Genomic DNA, 26,366 nt, shown 5'->3' on the forward strand with positions numbered 1-26,366 from the left:
CCGATGACAGTGATGGGGCTGAAACAAGTAGCCAAGCAGCATCAGTGTTTATAGTGTATATGAAATGAAGAACCAGATGGGTTTTTTCCTGCTCCACCAACATCAGCAAACAGAGATACACTGCCTGAAAAGCTGGATTCAGTCAAATCTAATCTGTATCCTTTCTCCAGCAGATTTTCGGAGCTCAAACTCCACTGCCTTCAGAGTCATCATATTGAACTTGTGGCAAGAACTGAGACAGTTTGCCATTTGTGCGTCAGGTGGCTTTTTATATCCAAGCAGACAAAAATGTGGAAACATTTGTCAAAAAAAATCAAATTAATGCTGATTTTTGTTTCCTTCCTTGCCTGTCCCATCATATTCTATAATATGCCATTGTGGCCACTGCCACTGCTAACAGACAGCCATTCAGCTCCTGGACATCCATTGTGTTCTATAGTTATAATGTGCTTCTCCTGGAAATCCTACACTTTACAAGGTAAATAAGCCTGAAAAAGGTTTTTGCACAGATTCTTGAAAAGCCATTGCTTTTTCACTTTCCAAACAGTAAAATTGTTGCAGGTTCTTAAAAAATTTACAATTTTGGATAGCTTGTTAAAAAGCTATTTCTTCCTCATTTTGCACATGGAAAAATCAGTTTCTACTCCAAAAATAGAGACAATTTTTGGATGGCTTTTCCCAAAGCCATTCTTTACTTTCCAAACAGTAAAAAAATGCCTCTCCCCCAAAATGAATATTTTTGAAGGTTTGTTACAAACTATCACTACTTAATTTTTCAAGTAGCAAACCTGTTGCTTGTTCTGAAACAGGTGTAATTTATTACCTATTTTTATCAAAAATCCATGGCTTCTTCTGTGTACCTTACTGTAGAAACATCGGAGTGGAAGATATCTTTCCCGAAAAAGGGATAATTTTTAACCATTTTCCAATTTTTAAAAGCAGAAAAGTCTGTAGGTTCAGCCGGTTATTAAACAGGCTATTGGTTACCCCCAGTTACTTTACGTTTCTTTATAGACATATTGTGTATGTTGAGGTCACTTTGATATTTTTTAGGGTCATATATATGTGTAAATATATACTAGATGGAGGCCCGATGTTATTGCATTGGGAGGGCGGTAATGTCACGATGGGGGCAGGCTTTGCAGCGTTGAGAATCTCTCCCCCCATGTGCTCACCCATCTATCCATTCTCTCTTTCCCCATGTGCTTACTTCTTTACCACCATCTTTGTGCAGACAGATAGCGGCGGTCACATTAAACTGCACGTGCGCTCCTCCTGTACAAAGATGGCGGCGGTCAGTAAATAATTCGGCTGATCCCGGTGGCGGCGTGTTTGCGATGGTGTTCCGCTGGTGGTACCGTACAAGTGGCTGCGTACGGCATATACAGAGTGTGTGTGGTGGATGCGACATATACAGTGTGTATTTTTGTGTGTGTGGTGCGTACAGTGTATACAGTGTGTGTGTGGTGCAACATTGTTCCGCTGGTGGTACTGTGCAAGAGGCTGGTACCACCAGCAGTTTCCATATTGAGACACCCATCACTTGGGTGTCCCAATATGGAGGTCGGTGAACTTCTGCCTCTTTAAATTCTGGGATCCGGACACATCTGGACAGAACAGGATGTGAAGACATAACAAGTTAAGATATATTAATATATATATATATATATATATATATATATATACACATCAAAAATGCATCATGCAGGAACGGCAGACACCCTTTAGCCACATGAAGCCTAGCACTGTCATGCATCAGAAGGAATCCAGAACCCACTGCACCTGCACACGGCCTCACAATGGATCTGGGGATTGCAGTCAGGGTTCCTCTGGCCAACACATGGAGGGCTGTGCGTCCCTCCAAAGAAATGCCTTCCCACACCATTACTGACTTGCTGCCGATCCAGTAATGCTAGAGGATCTTGCAGGCAGAAGAATATTCTCCATGGCATCTCCACACTCTGTCACATCTGTCACATGTGTTCAGTGGGAACCTGCTCTCATCTGTGAAGAGCACAGTGCACCAATGTCAAATTTGCCAATATTGGTGTTCTCTGGCAAATGCCAATCGTCCTGCACGGTATTGGGCTGTAAGCAAAACACCTACTTGTGAATGTCGGTCCCTCATACAACCCACTTGGAGTTGCTTATGAGTGTTTGAGCAGATAAATGGCTGTTAGTGACCTGTTGGAGATCATTTTGCACGGCTCTGGCACTGTTCCTTCTGTCCTTCCTTGCACAAAGCAGGAGGCAGTGGTCCTGCTGCTGGGATGTTGCCCTCTTGTGGCACCCTCCACATTTCCTGGTGTACTGGCCTGTCTACTGGTTTCTGTTCCAAGCTTTGGACACTGTGCTGACAGACACAGCTACCCTTCTTTCCAAAGCCTGCATTGATGTGCCATCCTGGATGAGCTGCACTACCTGAGCAACTTCTGTGGGTTGTAGACACTGCGTTATGCTACGGTACAGTACCCCTAAGGGTGAGAGGTTTTGCAAAATGCAAAAGTGACCAAAACCACAGCCAAAGAGAATAGGGATTGAGAAATGGTCTGTGGTCATCCCCTGCAGAACCACTCCTTAATAGGGATTGTCTTGCTAATTGCATACAATTTCTACCAGTTGTCTGCTCCATTTGTTCAACAGCAGAAGAAATTGATTCACAATCTGCGTTGCTTCATAACTGGATAGATTGATTTCAAAGAAGTGTGATTGACTTGTAGTTACGTTGTGTTGTTTAGGTGTTCGCTTTATGTTTTTGAGCAGTATATATACATATATATACAGTATATATATATATATATATATATATATATATATATATATATATATATATATTTATATATATATATATATAAAATAAAAAGTGGAAACAGCACAGCAGACTTCCAAAAAAAATTATGTTTAATGCCCAAATTGCGTGGCGATGTTTCTTATACAATCCTTTCTCAAGCCAGTCTGCTGTGCAGTTTCCCCTTTTTATTTCATTATCTTAAGGAGTCATCTGTGACTGCTGGCTGGAGATGCGTGCACATTGTAAAGGTATTTTGTCTGGTGTTGTTGCGAATTTTTTTACTAGATATAATTTATTTATTTATTTTTTCTGTGAACCTCAATAAGTCTACTTTTACATTTCAAAAATGCTATATGCTGAGTATTCATTAATGGGCTGCATCAGATTGCCAGAAAACTACATTCATATGAACCCCTTCCCATGTTTGTTTACTGCAATCAGTCTGCAATTATCACTTTGTACAACTATATATACTAGAGGTGATTATGTTAGAGGGGTTACACCCATCATTCTTGTATTAGCACTTTGTACAACTATATATACACTAAAGCTGCTTGTAGTAGAAGATTTACATTCATTGGTATTATGTCATTACGTAAAAGTACTTTCTAGAATCATGATGTAACTTGATCATCTTTCAAAATCATGTTGTGATTAGACTGTTAATTGTTCTTTGGCTGGTAAATATTTATAGTATATCTTACTACATCATTATCTTAAGTGTCTTAAGTTATTATTTTAATTATAATTACTAGTCTGCTGTTGTTACTTGATACAACTACATACATTAGTTACATCTGATTTTTACTATGAGTTGTCTCATGTCCTCTCCTCATTTTTGTCTTTATGTTTTTTTTGTTCTGATCTGGATTGGGCCATTCTTTGTTCTTTTGGATTTATTTCTGTGACTAAGGCCACAATGACATATTCTGTATTTACCGTATATACTCGGGTATAAGCCGAGATTTTCAGAACACTTTTTTGGGCTGAAAGTCCCCCTCTTGGCTTATACTCGAGTCATACCCAGGGGTCGGCAGGGGAGGGGGAGCGGGGGCTGTCTAATTATACTCGCCTGCTCCCGGCGCGGTCCCTGCAGGTCCCTGGCGCCCCAGCTTTTTCCTATACTGAGCAGTCACATGGTACCACTCATTACAGTAATGAATGAATATGCTGCTCCACCTCCCATAGAGGTGGAGCAGCATATTCATTACTGTAATGAGCAGTAACGGTGACCGCTCAATACATGAAGAAGCTGCCGGCGCTGGGGAAGCAGGGACTGCACAGCGCCAGGAGCAGGTGAGTATATCGGGGAGGGGAGCGCTGTGCTGCGTGATATTTACCTGCTCCTCATTCCGGGCACCGCTCCATCTTCAGCGTCTTCTGCAGTGACGCTCAGGTCAGAGGGCGCGGTGATGTGGTTAGTGCGCGCCCTCTGCCTGAACGTCAGTGCAGAAGATGCTGAAGAAGGAGCGGCGCCGGAACGAAGTCAGGTGAATATTGAAAGTGCCGGGGGCCTGAGCAATGGAGAGGTGAGTATGTGATTTTTTTATTGCAGCAACAGCAAATGGGGCAAGTGTCTGTATGGAGCATCTATGGGGCCATAACGTTTGTGCAGCACTATATGGGGCAAGTGTCTGTATGGGGCCAAAATGTTTGTGCAGCACTATATGGGGCAAGTGTCTGTATGGGGCCATAACGTTTGTGGAGCATTATATGGGGCAAGTGTCTATATAGGGCCATAACGTTTGTGCAGCACTATATGGGGCAAGTGTCTGTATGGGGCCATAATCAACATTTGTGCAGCATTATATTGGGCAAATGTGTCTATGGAGCATCTTATGGGGCCATTATTAACCTTTATGCAGGATTATATGGGGCACATTTTAATATGGAGCATCTTATGGGGCCATCATAAACTTTATGCAGCATTATATGGGGCTCCTGATTCAATTTGGATATTCAAAAACACTTAACCTACTGATGTTTCATTTAATATTACATTTATTGGCATCTATTTTTACTTTTGACTAGGGTTGAGCGAAACGGGTCGGCAATTTTCAGAAGTCGCCGACTTTTGGCAAAGTCGGGTTTCATGAAACCCGACCCGACCCCTGTGTGGGGTCGGCCATGAAGTCAGCGATCTTCTGAATCTGGAATCGGAATTCCGATACCGATTCCCGATATGTTTAAGATATCGGGAATTGGTATCGGAATTCAGATTTAAGTGTAAAATAAAGAATTAAAATAAAAAATATCGCCATACTTACCCTCTGACGCACCCTGGTACTAACCGGGAACCTTCCTTCCTTAGAATCAGCCTTCCATGACCTTGCGGTGATGTCGCGGTGACGTTGCGGCTTGTGATTGGTCGCGCGGCCGCCCATGTGACCGCTCGCGCGACCAATCACAAACCGCGACGTCACCGAAGGTCCTGGAAGGGCTGATTCTTAGGAAGGAAGGCTGCTGGAAAGAAGCAGGGCACGTCCGAGGGTGAGTATATACCTAATAGGAATATACTCACCCTCGGACGTGCCCTGCTTCTTTCCGGCAGCCTTCCTTCCTAAAAATCAGCCCTTCCAGGACCTTCGGTGACGTCGCGGTGACGTCGCGGCTTGTGATTGGTCGCGAGAGTGGTCACATTGGCGGCCGCGTGACCAATCACAAGCCGCGACGTCACCGCGACGTCACCGCAAGGTCCTGGAAGGCTGATTCTAAGGAAGGAAGGTTCCCGGTTAGTACCAGGGCGCGTCAGAAGGTAAGTATAGCGATATTTTTTATTTTAATTCTTTATTTTACACTTAAATATGGATCCCAAGGCCTGAAGGAGAGTTTCCGCTCCTTCAGACCCTGGGAACCATTGGAAACCCAATGCACTGCATTGGGTTTCGAGTTTCGGCCGACCCCGACCCCGACTTTTTTATAGGATCGGCTGATTTCACTCGACCCGACTTTTGAAAAAGTCGGGTTTCGTGAAACCCGACCCGATCCTATAAAAGTAAAGGTCGCTCAATCCTACTTTTGACATTTACAGGTAGCTGCTGCATTTCCCACCCTAGGCTTATCCTCGAGTCATTAAGTTTTCCCAGTTTTTTGTGGCAAAATTAGGGGGGTCGGCTTATACTCGGGTCGGCTTTTACTCGAGTATATACGGTAATCAGTATTTGTAAGCCAAAACCAGGAGTTGGTAAAAAATACAGAAGTGGTGACGTGTTTCTATTATACTTTTCCACTGATTGTTCCACTCCTGAATTTGGCTTACAAATATGAAATGCTTGACCCAATACTGAACGTGTGAACATAGCCTAATAAAGTATTTTATTTTTATCAGTTATGTATTTTATTTTTGGTTATATTTTAGGTTGTACAGTTTGATTTTTTTGAATCATTTCTATTTCCGTATTGCTCAGTTTGGTTTAAATAGTTTGCCATTACTACCATTTAAACTTATTTTAGGCCTCCTTCTATTGATATTTTTTTATTATTATTATTATTATGTTATGTCAAAACTGTTTATATATAATGTTCAAAATCTTATTTACAAGAAAGATTTATTTTACATAATTCTGTACAAAATGTAACACTATATGTATTATTTTGCCTGCCTTCAGTCAAAGCAGAGCTTCTACAAGTAGCTGCTGTAAATATGAATTCCTAATTTACCCATTCACTATCTATTCCCAGTGTCAGTATGTCCAGCAAGGGAATGACACACAATCATTTACATTGTTTATGCTGAGATAAAAATCACACAAAATGTAGCATATGTTTTATATAGAAAGAAAGCTCTTGAAATATTGTAGCATATAAATGTAAGTAGATAAGTGTCAATCTTCTTGCCATATCATGTACTGGCACTTTATCTGTCCATATAAAATAGTTTTTATTGTCATGGGAAGAAGCTGCAAAGAAGAGTTGTTCACAGATAATAGCTATTTTAAACATTTATTTGGAAACAATAAACTAGACACTGGGTAAATTAGAGCTTACTTGTTGCCAGAAAACATCTTGTTGTTGCAGTCACAGGGTAGGTCTGAAATAGAAAACCACAATAAATTATACACATTGTATGTTATAATACTACTATGATGTATGTCAATGAAGATAAAGAGACATTTGTGAAAAATAATATGAGACTATAGGATGCACTTTTCAGCAAGACAAACTCTTGTTCATAGCTGCACAGTTCTTTCATATCCAGTTGGCTTATTTTTATTAGGGTTGATCGAATAGCTTTTGATAAGTGCTATTCGATCAACACTACTTATTATTCCAAGCCTCCAATCCTCACCCAGTGATCCATTAAATTGCTTTCTAATTATATCCCAAAATGTCCTCTTATGCAGTCAGAAGATCAGCTAGTCGGGGTTTGACAGGTCTCAGCTGTACCCTGACATCACCGATTCAAGGCAGTGTCATACATCTGGGAAACTGGCCATTTTGGATCCATATGTTCTACGGTCTCTTTTCATAAAGAAGCCCAAAGAATGCAGAGAGAGATAACTTGTCATGGTATGTTGTTTTTTTAGGGTCTGAAGTCTGAAGTTTTCACAGTAACATTTGATGAATTGAGCTACAGATGGTCATAGCAGAACATTAGTTGTGTATAAGGGCTTGTTCACAGAAGCACAGATTATCTCATCCAAGAGAATCAGGCAAATTATGTTAATGACACTTGGCTCAAATGCTGATCAGAGTTTGTACCAGTAGTCAGCTTAGTGTGATTTAACTCTCTTGAATGACACAATCATATCACAGGTGATGAGAAGATGGAGAAAAAGATATCTCCATCTCCTCCATTTTGTGAGTATGCGGAAATTGGACATCACTCGGATATCATCCAAGTGGAGTCAATATTTTCCATGTAACTATAGACTTGAATGGGTGCGTGCAATCTAATTTGCACAGCAACTCGGAGGATGCTGCAATTTTTTTCTCATGGCGAATCAGTATGAGAAAAAGGAAATGCTGATCAGCCCTGCTCCATAAAATATTTTCCCAATGCATAGCTCTTGCCCAATTTATACATTTGTGTGAGTGAGAAGTAAGAGACAGTTTCTCCTGCAGATGGCTCAGGTATAACTCCTACACCATTTTTGATATGTAAGTATGAGGTATTGTGGTAAACTAATTACAATTTGGTGCTTACAGTAAGGTCAATCTCCAGGAAGTGGTTAAGGAGTATCTGGTGGCCATTCTTACATGGCTCTTTTAGTAAACACTTGGACTTTGTGCTATTCCTCTGCTATTAAAATATATGAGTGAGGACTGACCTACATGGAGATTTTTTTTATAACTAAATGATTTTTAATATTAAAGTTTTATGCCGGTTCACCACACTTGGTAAAGTCATCTTTCCCGTGCGGGGCACTGTACAGAGTCCAACAACCACAGTAGTGAGTTATACTTCCACACGGGGAAGATGACTATAGCGAGTGTTGTGAACATCTTGGATCTTTCATCAATGGTGGATTCATATTGCACCTTCATATCAAACTGCTAACATGTCTCAAATGTAAGCCTTTATTCTTGCCAGGTCTTCATCACTTTTTTCTATAGAGCTATAGTACAAAGCAATTTATTAAGTTGCATATAATCTTGTGGACTGCAGCTAGCAACTGTTAAAATCAGTCAGTGGCACTACAAAAAGTCTACGTGCAGCCCTAAAAAGTGTGGATGTGTTACTACTCGGTTTAATAGTGTCACCAACTGTGCAGTGACAGAGTAATGAAAGTGATCCTGCAAGGCAATATTCATCGCACATTACACATTGCTAATTCTCCTCTCCCTCTTTAGATTTCAATTCTACATCTACTCCTGCTAAAAAGAGGAGGTGGAAATATTTAAAGCAGAGGTGGACAGGATGAGAAAACTGAAATTCTGTAATGACACAGACCAAACATGAGACACAACACGCACATGACGACACATACAAATAGCCAGTTGTTTCAGTTACCCAAGGAAATACTCTGAATTTACAGTATGAAATAACAATTGAATGTAAAACCTTGCAAAGAACTGACATTGTGAACAACATCTCCACATCTTGTCCTACAGACATCTACATGTAATCTGTTGCAACATTTTTACTAATATCATATGAGATGACACGTTAAGCTCCAGCATTCATTTAACTCAAATTTTTAAATATGAGCAAATCAATTTGATGCATGAATTAGTAATGTACATTCAGGAATTTCAAATTTCAAATTTGAATCTTGTAAATCCCCTAAAATGACTACCGTCAATTTACAAATTTTGTAAGACTACAACAGCCAGCCAGAGATGTGAGTGGGGCTGCGGCTTCTGAGTTCCCTTCCTCAGGTGACGAGGTTAAGTCGTTAGGTGCTGCTCTATTTAACTCCACCTAGTTCTTTGTTCCTGGCCTCCAGTCAATGTTCCAGTATTGGTCTTGCTCTCTCCTGGATCGTCTTGTGGCCTGTCTGCCCTGCATAAGCTAAGTTCTGCTTGTGTTACTTTTGTTTGCTATTTTTTCTGTCCAGCTTGCTATATTGGTTTTTCTTGCTTGCTGGAAGCTCTGGGACGCAGAGGGAGCACCTCCGTCCAATTAGTCGGTACAGAGGGTCTTTTTGCACCCTCTGCGTGGTTGTTTGTAGGTTTTTGTGCTGACCGCAAAGCTATCTTTACTATCCTCGGTCTATTAAGTAAGTCGGGCCTCACTTTGCTAAAACCTATTTCATCTCTGTGTTTGTATTTTCATCTTTACTCACAGTCATTATATGTGGGGGGCTGCCTTTTCCTTTGGGGAATTTCTCTGAGGCAAGGTAGGCTTATTTTTCTATCTTCAGGGCTAGCTAGTTTCTCTAGTTTCTCAGGCTGTGCCCGAGGCGCCTAGGTCTGGTCAGGAGCGCTCCACGGCTACCTCTAGTGTGGTGTGATAGGATTAGGGATTGCGGTCAGCAGAGTTCCCACGTCTCAGAGCTCGTCCTATGTTATTTGTAACTATCAGGTCACTTTGTGTGCTCTTAACCACCAGGTCCATTGTGTCTCTGAATCACCAGTTCATAACAGTACTGGAGGCCCAAAGTACTAATGCTTCTCAATAGAGGGAAAAGAGAAGTTCTGAGACCATTTTTTTTTCTCTGCACTGTGTTTTGTCTTTCTTTTCCCCTAGACATTTGGGTGGTTCAGGACACAGGTGTAGTGATGGACATTAAAGGTCTGTCTTCTTGTGTGGATCATCTCACTGCAAGAGTACAAAATATTCAAGACTTTGTGGTTCAGAATTCTATGTTAGAACCAAGAATTCCTATTCCTGATTTGTTTTCTGGAGATAGAGCTAAGTTTCTGAGTTTTAAAAATAATTGTAAACTGTTTCTGGCTTTGAAACCCCGTTCCTCTGGTGACCCAGTTCAACAAGTTAAGATCATTATTTCTTTATTACGTGGCGACCCTCAAGACTGGGCATTTTCCCTTGCGCCAGGAGATCCTGCATTATGTAATATTGATGCGTTTTTTCTGGCGCTCGGATTGCTTTATGATGAACCTAATTCAGTGGATCAGGCAGAGAAAAATTTGCTGCCTCTGTGTCAGGGTCAGGATGAGGTAGAGATATATTGTCAGAAGTTTAGGAAGTGGTCTGTACTCACTCAGTGGAATGAATGTGCGCTGGCAGCAATTTTCAGAAAGGGTCTCTCTGAAGCCCTTAAGGATGTCATGGTGGGATTTCCTATGCCTGCTGGTCTGAATGAGTCTATGTCTTTGGCCATTCAGATCGATCGACGCTTGCGTGAGCGTAAAACTGTGCACCATTTAGCGGTATTACCTGAGCATAAACCTGAGCCTATGCAATGTGATAGGACTTTGACCAGAGCTGAACGGCAAGAACACAGACGTCGGAATGGGCTGTGTTTTTACTGTGGTGATTCCACTCATGCTATCTCCGATTGTCCTAAGCGCACTAAGCGGTTCGCTAGGTCTGCCACCATTGGTACGGTACAGTCGAAATTTCTTTTGTCCGTTACTTTGATCTGCTCTTTGTCTTCCTATTCTGTCATGGCATTTGTGGATTCAGGCGCTGCCCTGAATTTGATGGACTTGGAGTTTGCTAGGCGCTGTGGGTTTTTCTTGGAGCCCTTGCAGTATCCTATTCCATTGAGAGGAATTGATGCTACGCCTTTGGCCAAGAATAAGCCTCAATACTGGACCCAGCTGACCATGTGCATGGCTCCTGCGCATCAGGAGGATATTGGCTTTTTGGTGTTGCAGAATCTGCATGATGTGGTCGTGTTGGGGTTGCCATGGCTACAAGTCCATAACCCAGTATTGGATTGGAAACCAATGTCTGTGTCCAGCTGGGGTTGTCAGGGGGTACATGGTGATGTTACATTTCTGTCTATTTCGTCATCCGCTCCTTCTGAGGTCCCAGAGTTCTTGTCGGATTACCGGGATGTATTTGATGAGCCCAAGTCCAGGGCCCTACCTCCGCATAGGGAATGCGATTGTGCTATCGATTTGATTCCCGGTAGTAAGTTTCCTAAGGGTCAACTGTTTAATTTGTCTGTGCCTGAGCACGCCGCTATGTGGAGCTACGTAAAGGAATCCTTGGAGAAAGGTCATATTCGCCCGTCGTCGTCGCCATTGGGAGCAGGGTTCTTTTTTGTGGCCAAGAAGGATGGTTCGCTGAGACCTTGTATTGATTACCGCCTTCTAAATAAAATCACAGTCAAATTTCAGTACCCCTTGCCGCTGCTTTCTGATTTGTTTGCTCGGATTAAGGGGGCTAGTTGGTTCACCAAGATAGATCTTCGTGGTGCGTATAATCTTGTGCGTATTAAACAGGGCGATGAATGCAAAACAGCATTTAATACGCCCGAGGGCCATTTTGAGTACCTGGTTATGCCATTCGGGCTTTCTAATGCTCAATCAGTATTTCAGTCCTTTATGCATGACATCTTCCGAGAGTACCTGGATAAATTCCTGAGTATATACTTGGATGATATTTTGGTCTTCTCGGATGATTGGGAGTCTCACGTGAAGCAGGTTAGAATGGTGTCCCAGGTCCTGCGTGCGAATTCTTTGTTTGTGAAGGGGTCAAAGTGTCTCTTTGGTGTTCAGAAGGTTTCATTTTTGGGGTTCATTTTTTCCCCTTCTACTATCGAGATGGACCCTGTTAAAGTTCAGGCTATTTATGATTGGACTCAGCCGACATCTCTGAAGAGTCTGCAAAAGTTCCTGGGCTTTGCTAATTTTTATCGTCGCTTCATCAATAATTTTTCTAGTATTGCTAAACCGTTGACTGATTTAACCAAGAAGGGTGCTGATGTGGTCAATTGGTCTTCTGCTGCTGTGGAAGCTTTTCAGGAGTTGAAGCGTCGTTTTTCTTCTGCTCCTGTGTTGTGCCAGCCAGATGTTTCACTCCCGTTTCAGGTCGAGGTTGATGCTTCTGAGATTGGAGCAGGGGCTGTTTTGTCGCAAAGAAGTTCTGACGGCTCAGTGATGAAACCATGTGCCTTCTTTTCTAGAAAGTTTTCACCTGCTGAGTGCAATTATGATGTTGGCAATCGAGAGTTGCTGGCCATGAAGTGGGCATTCGAGGAGTGGCGTCATTGGCTTGAAGGAGCTAAGCATCGCGTGGTGGTCTTGACTGATCATAAGAACTTGACTTATCTTGAATCTGCCAAACGGTTGAATCCTAGACAGGCTCGTTGGTTGCTGTTTTTCTTCCGTTTTGACTTTGTTGTTTCGCACCTTCCGGGCTCTAAGAATGTGAAGGCGGATGCCCTGTCTAGGAGTTTTGTGCCCGACTCTCCGGGTTTGCCTGAGCCGGCGGGTATTCTCAAAGAGGGGGTAATTTTGTCTGCCATCTCCCCTGATTTGCGGCGGGTGCTGCAAAAATTTCAGGCTAATAGACCTGACCGTTGACCAGCGGAGAAACTGTTTGTCCCTGATAAATGGACGAGTAGAGTTATCTCTGAGGTTCATTGTTCGGTGTTGGCTGGTCATCCTGGAATCTTTGGTACCAGAGAGTTGGTGGCTAGATCCTTTTAATGGCCGTCTCTGTCATGGGATGTGCGTTCGTTTGTGCAGTCCTGTGGGATTTGTGCTCGGGCTAAGCCCTGCTGTTCTCGTGCCAGTGGGTTGCTTTTGCCCTTGCCGGTCCCAAAGAGGCCCTGGACACATATCTCTATGGATTTTATTTCGGATCTCCCCATCTCTCAAAAGATGTCGGTCATTTGGGTGGTTTGTGATTGCTTCTCTAAGATGGTCCATTTGGTACCCTTGTCTAAATTGCCCTCCTCCTCTGATTTAACATAGTAACATAGTAACATAGTTAGTAAGGCCGAAAAAAGACATTTGTCCATCCAGTTCAGCCTATATTCCATCATAATAAATCCCCAGATCTACGTCCTTCTACAGAACCTAATTGTATGATACAATATTGTTCTGCTCCAGGAAGACATTCAGGCCTCTCTTGATTTGGTGCCATTGTTTTTCCAGCATGTGGTTCGTTTACATGGCATTCCGGAGAACATCGTTTCTGACAGAGGTTCCCAGTTTGTTTCGAGGTTTTGGCGAGCCTTTAGTGCTAGGATGGGCATTGATTTGTCTTTTTCCTCGGCTTTCCATCCTCAGACAAATGGCCAAACTGAACAAACCAATCAGACCTTGGAAACATATCTGAGATGTTTTGTTTCTGCTGATCAGGATGATTGGGTGTCCTTTTTGCCGTTGGCTGAGTTCGCCCTTAATAATCGGGCCAGCTCGGCTACTTTGGTTTCGCCGTTTTTCTGCAATTCTGGTTTCCATCCTCGTTTCTCTTCAGGGCAGGTTGAGTCTTCTGACTGTCCTGGTGTGGATACTGTGGTGGATAGGTTGCAGCAGATTTGGACTCATGTAGTGGACAATTTGACATTGTCCCAGGAGAAGGCTCAACGTTTCGCTAACCGCAGGCGCTGTGTGGGTCCCCGACTTCGTGTTGGGGATTTGGTTTGGTTGTCGTCTCGTTATATTCCTATGAAAGTTTCCTCTGCTAAGTTTAAGCCTCATTTCAATGGTCCGTATAGGATTTCTGAGGTTCTTAATCCTGTGTCTTTTCGTTTGACCCTTCCAGCTTCTTTTTCCATCCATAATGTATTCCATAGGTCATTGTTGCGGAGATACGTGGCACCTGTGGTTCCATCCGTTGATCCTCCTGCCCCGGTTTTGGTTGAGGGGGAGTTGGAGTATATAGTGGAGAAGATTTTGGATTCTCGCATTTCGAGACGGAAACTCCAGTACCTGGTTAAGTGGAAGGGTTATGGTCAGGAAGATAATTCCTGGGTCTTTGCCTCTGATGTTCATGCTGCCGATCTGGTTTGTGCCTTTCATTTGGCTCATCCTGGTCTGCCTGGGGGCTCTGGTGAGGGTTCGGTGACCCCTCCTCAAGGGGGGGGTACTGTTGTGAATTCTGTGGTCAAGCTCCCTCCTGTGGTCATGAGTGGTACTTCGGCTGGTTCTGTCTATGAGCTTCCTCTGGTGGATGTGAGTGGGGCTGCGGCTTCTGAGTTCCCTTCCTCAGGTGACGAGGTTAAGTCGTTAGGTGCTGCTCTATTTAACTCCACCTAGTTCTTTGTTCCTGGCCTCCAGTCAATGTTCCAGTATTGGTCTTGCTCTCTCCTGGATCGTCTTGTGGCCTGTCTGCCCTGCATAAGCTAAGTTCTGCTTGTGTTACTTTTGTTTGCTATTTTTTCTGTCCAGCTTGCTATATTGGTTTTTCTTGCTTGCTGGAAGCTCTGGGACGCAGGGGGAGCACTTCCGTGCCGTTAGTCGGTACGGAGGGTCTTTTTGCACTCTCTGCGTGGTTGTTTGTAGGTTTTTGTGCTGACCGCAAAGCTATCTTTACTATCCTCGGTCTATTCAGTAAGTCGGGCCTCACTTTGCTAAAACCTATTTCATCTCTGTGTTTGTATTTTCATCTTTACTCACAGTCATTATATGTGGGGGGCTGCCTTTTCCTTTGGGAAATTTCTCTGAGGCAAGGTAGGCTTATTTTTCTATCTTCAGGGCTAGCTAGTTTCTCAGGCTGTGCCCGAGGCGCCTAGGTCTGGTCAGGAGCACTCCACGGCTACCTCTAGTGTGGTGTGATAGGATTAGGGATTGCGGTCAGCAGAATTCCCACATCTCAGAGCTCGTCATATGTTATTAGTAACTATCAGGTCACTTTGTGTGCTCTTAACCACCAGGTCCATTGTGTCTCTGAATCACCAGTTCATAACACTGTCCTCTCCGGCGCTCTGCTTCTCTGCACTGTGTAAGCGCCGGCCGGAAAGCACAGCGGTGATGTCACCCCTGTGCTCTGCATTCTGGCCGGCGCTTAGTGCAGAGAAGCAGAGCGCCGGAGAGGACAGACACCGGAATGTAAGTATGTACTGGTTTTTTTTTTTTACGCTTGCGCTGGTAACCAGGGTAAACATCGGGTTACTAAGCGCGGTCCTGCGCTTAGTAACCCGATGTTTACCCTGGTTACCCAGGGACTTCGGAATCGTTGGTCGCTGGAGAGCTGTCTGTGTGACAACTCTCCAGCGACCACATAGCGACGCTGCAGCGATTGGGATCGTTGTCGGTATCGCTGCAGCGTTGCTTAGTGTGAAGGTACCTTTAGATCTGGAAGCACGTCACAGCTCAAAGCTTAGCAATAGAGATAGGGAGAGAAAGCCATAACTGTGATGAGATTAGTGTATGAGGAAAAGAGTATAAAGCAGATCTGATTGATATGGAAAGATAGGAAAGTCACTGTGTCTGACATACTGTGAGGAAGGGCAAGGAAGGGACCATCTATTTATCAACTGCCACATATGTTGATGGAAACTGGACATTACCAAGAATGTGTTGCATTGAAGAGTTTGACAGGGGTTGGATACAGTCCTATAAGACCTCAGAAATTCATACCCGTTTATTCAGGGAAATTGAAGACTTTGGAGCACTTTCAATTTCCAACGAGTCATGTAATTGCAAATCGAACACCCTGAGAAAATTCGGTGAAGCTGGCAAATTTAAATATCTAAGGATTTTATTCGTATAAACTTCTACAGAATAGAGGAGAAGTTCATCTATAAAAAATAAGCGGGTGACAATTTTATATCTGGACCAACAAAACTTGTATTCAAGTTCCCTACTTCTTGCTTACATTTTGGATTCCTTCAGACTCATTCAGGAGACCCATACACATAAAAAAATAAGTACAGAAATATCAAATAATAATGATATCACTGTTTTCACTACAACAAGCTGTATTTCTCCACTGACTTTTCAATTGGGTCGTATTGTTCACTCTGTTCTGTTCCTTTTGGTTGAATTTTAAGAAATGTAAGAAATTATTACAAAATTGCAAATTAATTTTAGACATTAATCATTTTATTCATCTTGAGTAGAACTCAATGTTCTCTCATAAGATAAATTGATAATTGTCTGCCTTTTAAAACCATTTCAATGCTTTGGGCAAATCTTTTAGGACAGAAGATTAATAAAGAGGTTGGTTTAACACATATTTTAATAAGTTAAAAAAAAAGATATAAAGATATCATGGTGCGGTGCAATTCAGGTTTGACTAGAGAAAATGTAAAATGAAAGAAAGAGATCCCACTTTTATGAACTGGTTTATTGTGCACACAGTGCCAAGAACATTTCACCTCTCCAAATAAGAAAGCAAAGTATGCACTAAAGGAACATGGCTGAAACAGGTTGATGATTGTGTTCAATAATGTTCTAACAAAGGCCAGACAACTAGGGAAGTGTATTCTGAAGAATAGGTTGTCAATTAAAGATCCAAAGATTGTTTAGACTGCGGTCTTTTCTTATTTGAAATGACCATGCCATCTCTGAATTAACAATGTTGCATGTTCTCCATAAGAATCTGTCAAGACAGGTAGGAAACATTAAGTATGATTTTCTAATATCGAGTGTAGCAACCATAAAGGCAATAATGCATAAAAAAGGACACATATTTATTATCTCTTATGCTACATCCTAATATTCTGTTCACAGGATTATCATAGCTAGAAATACTACTTTCTATTTATCCATTTTAAAGTTGGTGATGGGCTTTAACCCATCGCTATTGTTAATTTACCACACAAGATTAAAGCTACTGCCATCTAAATAGAGCAGGTTGGGTCTTTAGCTGATAGACACAGCTAGAGAGTATGGGCAGTTTATTAGTACTTTATTATTATTACCATTGTTATTCTGCAGGCTACATAACGATATATGATGTACAGAACCATTTACAGTGCCAGTGCTACTATGGGACTCGATGCTCACATCATCGCCGAGGGTTCGAGCAGACGCAGATTAGGCTCTGACAATGACCTATATCACTGTATTGGTCTAGTTTCCTCATTTAAAACAGCTACTATTAATGGCTTAGTTACAGTGGAAAAAAGAGCAATAAAATAAAAAAATTCCCCCCAGAATAGTTTGATAATTTCTTGGGGAACAAATTATTTAAAATATATAAATATTAAATAATGCCCCTCAGAAAGAGTAAAAAGTTCTCAAAGCAAATAAAGTTTAATAAATAAGTAGATGTCCAAAAAAAAACTTCCACTGGTTACTTGGAGTTAAGTATTAATAAATTAATAATATATATACCTACAGCAGGTGAAATAAGTATTGAACATGTCACCAATTTTCTAAGTTAATATATTTCTAAAGGTGCTATTGACATGAAATTCTCACCAGATGTCGGTAACAACAAAACCTATCCACGTAGGGAAAGAATTAGAACCATAGCTATCTATAAACTGAGGTATGTTTAATGATGAGCAATGTCACAGGGAAAAAATATTGAACATGCTTACTGAAATATATTTAACACGTCATACAAAAGCCTTTTTTGGTGATGACAGCTTCAAGATGCCTCCTGTATGGAAAAACTAGTTGCATGCATTGCTCAGGCGTGATTTTGGCCTATGAATTCTGAGCTTTGGTTCATTTCATAAATGTTCTATTTGTATTCAGGTCCAGTGATTGGCTAGACTATTCTAGCAGCTTTATTTTCTTTCTATAAAACTGATTGAGTGTTTGCTTAGCTATGTGTTTAGGTACATTATCTTGCTGAAATGTCCACCCTCATTTCATCGCATCCTGGTAGATGACAGCAGATGTTTATCAAATATTTCTTTGTACATTTGTCCATTCATCTTTCCCTCAGTTACATGAAGTTTGCCAGTGTTGTATGCGGAAAACAAGCCCCATTCCTTTATGAGGAGGGGCTGTGGGGACTTTAGGCGAAAGATTTGCCTTATGTTGTCAATCTTCTGCTTGAAGAATAAGGCAAAGTCTTCAGCTGGGATGAATAGAGCAGGACGGTGAGCAGGGGTACAGAGAAGAGAACTGAAAGTACTGAATAGCTGTTTTAGGGTTGACAGGACAGGAATGATATGAGAAGAGAGATTAGAAGTGGGATTACTTTGCTGCATTGAGTAATTGCACAGCATTTTGACAACTTGTGTTACTGGACGGGCTACTCAACTCCCTTTCATTGGCAGCCACACAGAGGTATGCCGTGTAGATAAGGGCCAGAAATAGCATGTCCTCCAGTGGATGGCAAGCTCTGCATCAAGAGGCCTCTCCTCCTCTTACTCTACCTTATCATCATACAAAGTACAGTCCTCGGAAGTGGCACAATGATTTGGGGAGCCTCGCACAGATCAATTTGGGGGAGTTTCTTTGATTTATCATAGGTTATATGTATGTGTAAGTCTGAGGGATTTATCCATATAGTACCATTTCCCACTGATAAGCTCCAGTGACACTGGGTCCAATTCTATGGTTCATATGTTTTATTTGGCACATTGAAGCACTCTAGCACTTTTCATACTATAAGCGTTCCCTTACAATTAAGTGACTAGGGTCATCTTCTGGACAGTGGTCTAGGAGTGGGGGTGCCATTTGCACTAATTGTATAAGTAGGGTGCCAATCTCCGCTGGCAGGCAGGGTCAGAACAGAGATAGTCTGACCATTAGCCCCCTGTCTGCAAGACACAGTGTATGGTTTCGTCACCCCTTACCCTATTATTAGATTGTGAGCTGTATCCATATTATTGGATATACTTTATTTGTGTAATTGGTTTTTCTATGCTACCCAAAGGGTGACATAGAAGTAGAAGGGATTATCGATTGTGAGCCATGTGGCATGTATATGGTGCCATCCTCCGCTGACAGGTAGGGTGCATATAGTTGAGAAAAGGGCCAGGCAACTTCCTTGGCTTTTCCTATTGAGTGTTTTTCTACATTTGGTGATGGTTTTGTTTGTTTTTGGCACCAGTTAATAATTTTAGATTAATTAATAAAGGTTATCTTTAAGTATAATTCACTGTGGTCCTTTTCTGTGAATTTTGCTATATTTTGTACCCCAAAGGTAATTCTTTTTCACTGTGATTTAACTTTTCAACTGCCCAACTGACTGTGAGGAACCACAGATGGGCGAGTCTACAGAGCTGTTTGAACAATTCTTTTCCATGGCCATCAGAGGTATGGTCCAAAGATTCACTGATTCAAGAGGAGGAAAGCATCTACACCGATGGTCAAAACTTATTTCAGTTGGAACTGGGGCTGGATAAAGTAGGATCCTAGCAGAATACAGACCATTGTCACCAGAAGTTAACCACCGGGGGTGGAGGGGATCCTGATGAGACTCAAATAGGTGCACACGGACTACAGTATGCTGTCAGGGCAGGAAGAGGAGAAGAGTGATTCTCAGGGCAAGGAATGGGAGTGCAGAGAGGATGATGATGAAGTAGTAAATCTCACTTGGTGTGAAAATGGAGGCACTCAGCTGAGTATCTCATCAGAGGAGGTTGAGGCAGAGGAAGACAAGTAGGTTACATTGTGGCTTCCCACACTCAGCACTTCATCCTCAGCCACAACTCTGTGGCAACCAGCAGTCACAGGTCTGCAGTTCACAGGGGTGGCAATAGTTGTCCCACCTGGCCCTTTATTGAGACCTTAAAGGATGACCCAACTCACATTATCTGCCAAATTTAAGAAAACAACAACTGAGAAGAGGCTAAATTTCCAATAAATTGACTATTATACGCGATTAACATGCGTTAGTCTGGGAATCTCACTGCACTAAAATGCAGACTACCGGGCTTTGCCAACCAACTGCCACCACATCAACCACAACTGCTGCTTGCTTCTCCTCTGTCAACATAATAAGTGTTCTCACACAGGTCTCTGTCTGCCGAACCTCCACTTGTTTGCCCACTACAATCATGGTGAGTGATAGCCCTTTAACTGTTACAAAAGAGGGCATGCCTGCTGTTTTTGACCGATCTCAGACACCGAGCACATAAACATCTTTCTCAATCCACCATAGCATCCCCGCCTGCACCTCACTTACAGTGCAGCAGTTTGTTGTGTTCACTCTACTCCACCCTCTGTCAGCACAGCAGCCAGCCCTCTTTCATGCAGTTGTGGTCACGTAAAATATTGTTTCCTCTGATATATGGCAAAGGTATTCGCTTGAACTTCACCATCTACAATCTACTAATAATTAATCTTTATATACAATATGTAACGTAAACATATTCCACAGTTCATTTAAAACAGTCATAAGTTACAAAGCTAACAATATAAGAACATAGAAAATAGACTGTCAGCTCACCCATTAGATGTACAAGCCTGGAGCACAGAAAGACTGCAGTGCAGCAGAAATAGTAGTCGAGCAAGTAAAAGGTAAATCCAGCTCCACTTGTATCATAAAAATTCGTAATTTATTGAAAAAAACTTTAAAATAATATACAGCATTTATGTCTCCAGTCCCTAAAAAAGGGGTTAAATAATAAGGGCAGATGCGTTTCGAACCCTGCGGTTCTTAGTCATTGCATACCTTATATGTTTCAGATTAAACTTATATACAACATCCTGTTTGAATCAGGTGCTCCAGAACAATTAAGCAAATCAGTCATTCATCATCTGTCGGACATTTAAAATGCAAACAAAGTATCACATATAAAAATAAAGCTACTAATGGACTCAATATCATGTATGGAAAATATGGAAAACTAGTGGAGTAAAAACTATTTATAGTTATTTTTACCTATAATGATATGTAAGATCTTGTTTTATATTCATTCCCATAGGGGCTCTTGTTCTCAAATTATAAATCCACCAAGATTTTTTATTTATTAATTTTCTGTGATGATCCCCACCTCTCATAGGTTTAGAAACTCTCTCTATGCCCAGTACTTTACACATAGAAGTATCTCCATCATGTTGTACTGAAAAATGTTTTGAACTGCCGAACATTCAAAAACTTTTTTACTAGTGGCATCGGAAAGGTGGCGTCTAATTCTTGCTTTAAAGGGAGGGTGCCGTGATTTTAGTTTTTGTATTAATAATTATTGATTATATAATCAATTATTTTTAATACAAAAGTAAATGTACTACTTTCATACTTTTTTATTTATTCATTTTTACTTTTACCACTGGAGGCCGCCATTTTCATTAGTGTGGGTGTAAGTGTCTGGGCATGACACTTGCACTCCTCACTTACGGCAGCCATGGACATAGGAGCCAACGGTCGGACCCGACCGCATCTCTTTCATTGAGGCTGCTTCTCCTGCCTCTCAGCTGTGACTTGGGCACGCTCACTGAGCTGCTACGTCACAGCTGTGAGAGGAGATCACGGCCATTTTGTTTTTTATTTTCCTCTGTCATCGCACACACAGCTCAGTGTGTGCGATCATAGCAGGAGCTGCCAGGGAGAAGCTGCTGCTGGGAAGAGAGGTTCGGGGTGAGTATCTGCAGCAAGGAGCGGTGATTGCAGCCTGTACTTAGTATTACAGCACAGGCTGCAATCACTGCTCACTGCCGACCTGTTCTGAGCAGGGAGAGCGGCACACTGCTCTGCCCTGAACAGGATTCAGCACTTCCTGGAAGAGGACTGAAGGTAAGTACAGAGTTTTTATTTTCTTATGCATCTACCACTGCTACCTGCCCCTATATACCACTGCTAGCTGCCCCTATATACCACTGATACCTGCCTCTATATACCACTGCTAGCTGCCCCTATATACCACTGCTACCTGCCCATATATACCACTGCTACCTGCCCCTATATACCACTGCTACCTGCCCCTATATACCACTGCTACATGCCCCTATATACCACTGCTACCTGCCCCTATATACCACTGCTACCTGCCCCTATATACCACTGCTACCTACCCCTATATACCACTGCTACCTGCCCCTATATACCACTGCTACCTGCCCCTATATACCACTGCTACCTTCCCCTATATACCACTGCTACCTGCCCCTATATACCACTGCTACCTGCTCCTATATACCATCTACCACTGCTACCTGCCTCTATATACCACTGCTACCTGCCCCTATATACCACTGCTACCTGCCCCTATATACCACTGCTACCTGCTCCTATATACCACTGCTACCTGCCCCTATATACCACTGCTACCTGCCCCTATATACCACTGCTACCTGCTCCTATATACCACTGCTACCTGCCCCTATATACCACTGCTACCTGCCCCTATATACCACTGCTACCTGCTCCTATATACCACTGCTACCTGCCCCTATATACCACTGCTACCTGCCCCTATATACCACTGCTACCAGCCCCTATATACCACTGCTACCTGCCCCTATATACCACTGCTACCTGCCCCTATATACCACTGCTACCTGCTCCTATATACCACTGCTACCTGCCCCTATATACCACTGCTACCTGCCCCTATATACCACTGCTACCTGCCCCTATATACCACTGCTACCTGCTCCTATATACCATCTACCACTGCTACCTGCCTCTATATACCACTGCTACCTGCCCCTATATACCACTGCTACCTGCCCCTATATACCACTGTTACCTGCTCCTATATACCACTGCTACGTGCCCCTATATACCACTGCTACCCGCCCCTATATACCACTGCTACCTGCTCCTATATACCACTGCTACCTGCTCCTATATACCACTGCTACCTGCCCCTATATACCACTGCTACCTGCCCCTATATACCACTGCTACCTGCCCCTATATACCACTGCTACCTGCTCCTATATACCATCTACCACTGCTACCTGCCTCTATATACCACTGCTACCTGCCCCTATATACCACTGCTACCTGCCCCTATATACCACTGTTACCTGCTCCTATATACCACTGCTATGTGCCCCTATATACCACTGCTACCCGCCCCTATATACCACTGCTACCTGCTCCTATATACCACTGCTACCTGCCCCTATATACCACTGCTACCTGCCCCTATATACCACTGCTACCTGCCCCTATATACCACTGCTACCTGCTCCTATATACCACTGCTACCTGCCCCTATAAACCACTGCTACCTGCCCCTATATACCACTGCTACCTGTCCCTATATACCACTGCTGCCTGCCTCTATATACCATCTACCACTGCTGCCTGCCTCTATATACCACTGCTACCTGCCCCTATATACCACTGCTACCTGCCCCTATATACCATCTACCACTGCTGCCTGCCTCTATATACCATCTACCACTGCTGCCTGCCTCTATATACCATCTACCACTGCTGCCTGTCTCTATATACCATCTACCACTGCTACCTCTGTCCTGTGTAGCTAATCTAGTCCTGTGTAGCTAATCCTGTCCTGTGTACAGTATCACACAAGATAGATTACATTAGATACACGGCGCAGCACAGTATCACACAGGACATGATTAGATACACAGCTCAGCAGTCAGTATATAATCCTCTCCTATGCACTCCTCTCCCCCTTGCGTGTCTTTCCCCATTGTGGTTTATTATTTTTGTTGTGGGAGATGAGGGAGTCGAGGATTATGCGTTTGGTATGGTTTGGTATGGTTTAAAAAAGATTAATAAAGGACTTTATTCTGGCCGAGTATTTACAATACATGTGAGATCTATGTGGCGGCATTATGGGTGATCTATATGGCGGTATTATGTGAGAAGCATATGGTGGTATGTGAGAAAACTGTCGGTATTATGTGTGATCTATATGGCGGTATGTGAGAACACTGGCGGTATTATGTGTGATCTATATGGCGGTATGTGAGAACACTGGCGGTATTATGTGTGATCTATATGGTGGTATTATGTGAGAACTGTATGACAGTATTGTGTGATCTATTTGATAGTATTGTGTGTGATCTATATGGTGGTATTATGTGAGAACACTATGGCAGTATTATCTTCAGAAAGCGGATCCATTCTATGGTGGTTCTGGCTGAGCACCTGCACGTGGGACTGGGGTAATAGAGGGGACCGCATGACCTCCAGTTAGGTGTAGTCAGGGGAAGGCTGGTGAGGTAGCTGAAGAGAGGGGTCTCATTTTTATCGTTACTATATGGCTACATTTCCTTCCCAGCGTCACCCCAGACTGCGCCTGTCGCCTCGCTTTCATACATTGCCAGGACAGGATGGAGAAGACAGGATCTGAGGAGGGGAATGGTGTCTGCATGCAAAGTCTGGATCAGAACAGGCCATCAATCCGCAGAAATGTTTCCTGGATTTCTGTGGAGCAGACTGTCCATCCATGTGTATAAAAGACAGCGCTCTATGTACAATCCCTGGCTGCTCCGCGCACCAAACAGGGGGCCCCTATAGACCAGCACACTGCTCTCCTGAAATACTCTGTGCTGCTTTCACCCTGCTCCCTCCACCACATATCTCCCAGAATCCTTGCTGCCTGCCATCCTCGGTGACTGTCTTCTTGTCAGTATAAGGCTGCCTTCACACTATCAGTATTTGGTCAGTATTTTACCTCAGTATTTGTAAGCCAAAACCAGGAGTGGGTGATAAATACAGAAGTGGTGCATATGTTTCTATTATACTTTTCCTCTAATTGTTCCACTCCTGGTTTTCGCTTACAAATACTGATGTAAAATACTGACCAAATACTGATAGTGTGACGGCAGCCATACTCTGCAGTCACCAACAAAATGGCTGCTCACTGGGTTCCTGAATATCATCCTCTCTAATCCCTTAGCAAACACCCAGAAGGGGAGGAGACATCACACACGTCAGCAGACTCCGCCCATAATTACTGCAGTGAAGTAATGTGAGCTAGTTGTACACTAGGTTTTTCTGAAATTTCAGCAGCTGCTCCCCCTAGTGTTTAAAAGTGGAAATTCCAAAACTTTTCAAATTATTTTTCATATTTTACTAAATTATAAACAAATGATAATATTTTTTAAGAAAATGTAATCATTAATTCTTTACATTTTTACAATTTCTGAAAAAAAATTTTTTTGATGGCACCTTCCCTTTAAGTTGGTTTGTGGTACATCCCACATATTGCACATCGCAGGACAAGCAAGTAAGTATATATACTACATATCAAGTATTGGAATTGATGTATTTTTTGATACTGTAACTTTTTTTCGTAACACTTGAACTAAATTTTTTAGTATTAACCATGTGGTCACAGCACAAACATGTGCGATGTCCACATTTATAATTTCCTACTGTATGCAGCCAAGTTTTTACAGATGATATTATTTCATTTATATATAAACTTTGTGACAGATTCTCTAAGCAGAGAATCCTATGGGTCTAGATATGATTGATTTTAATTTATCATCACGATACAATATGAGGATATAATTCTGTATAATTCTTTTAATGTCCATAACCCAGTAGTCAGCACTATTTGAAATCATAACTATACGGGTAACAATCAGGTTGCAAATAGTGCTGCAAGAATGCGCTTATGGGTCAGTTTCTTTCATGAGGTCAAACTCCACAGTGTGTTGGTGGTGGGATAACACTCAAGCTTTCTTCCTCCATCCCCTCCTGACAACCTGGTCCTTTTCATGGTCCTTCTCCATTTGTTCCTCCAATGGCAAGCCTCTGTGAGATGACAGAAATAAACTTATAGATATTGTTAACCCTAAAGATATCCTCCGCTGCTTCCTCCTCTTCTCCCAGGACCACCACCACCACCACACCTCCTCGCCCACACTTTTTAAAGTGTGCTCCAGCATGTAGATGACAGTAATAGGGATGCTGATGATGGAATCATCACAATAACCATCTAAGTAGCCATTAAGAAAATGCGCAGAAGGGTGCATAGGTCCTTCACCTGTATCCACTATGCAATTGTGAATTGCACCACGTTCGTACTGCGTTGTGCCATGCTTTGAAAAATGTCATACTGCACCAGGTCTCGGCATTGCTGACAGAGTCGCTGCAACATGTGCAGAGCTTTATTCCACCATGTGGCCATATCGCACATCAACTGGTTAACCGGTAGTCAAAAAAATCTCTATACCAACTGAAGTGGAATGGTGAAAGTGAGCACGACAGTGATATCTGATGCAGCGCATCCCGGCTGGGACAGTAGCGGACGAATTGCTGTACCATCAAGGTGAGGATGGGAGCCATACAAAGCACGTGTATAAGGGTGGTCCGGCGTATGACCGCCACCAGGTTTGCACTGTTATTGTACATGGACTTCCCTGGCACCAGGTTAAGTGTAAACATCCATTGCTCAAACCCAGCATGGATAGCTGTCCACAACTGTTGATCTGTATGACTGTAATCTCCAAGGCATATTAATGTAAACACTGCCTGATT

The 26,366-nt window shown here is 42.6% G+C and overlaps 1 long non-coding RNA gene across 1 annotated transcript in view; it reads right to left on the reverse strand.

Moving 5' to 3' along the window:
* Window positions 1–26,366, reverse strand: part of LOC138676035 (uncharacterized) — a 2,127,350-nt gene that overhangs the window by 680,324 nt on the left and 1,420,660 nt on the right. The window contains exon 6 of the long non-coding RNA XR_011320737.1: window positions 6,779–6,821. This is a non-coding gene — a long non-coding RNA (uncharacterized lncRNA). The remainder of the gene's footprint in view (window positions 1–6,778; window positions 6,822–26,366) is intronic.

The sequence above is a fragment of the Ranitomeya imitator genome, chromosome 1, assembly GCF_032444005.1.
Source record: "Ranitomeya imitator isolate aRanImi1 chromosome 1, aRanImi1.pri, whole genome shotgun sequence".
NCBI lineage: Eukaryota > Metazoa > Chordata > Amphibia > Anura > Dendrobatidae > Ranitomeya > Ranitomeya imitator.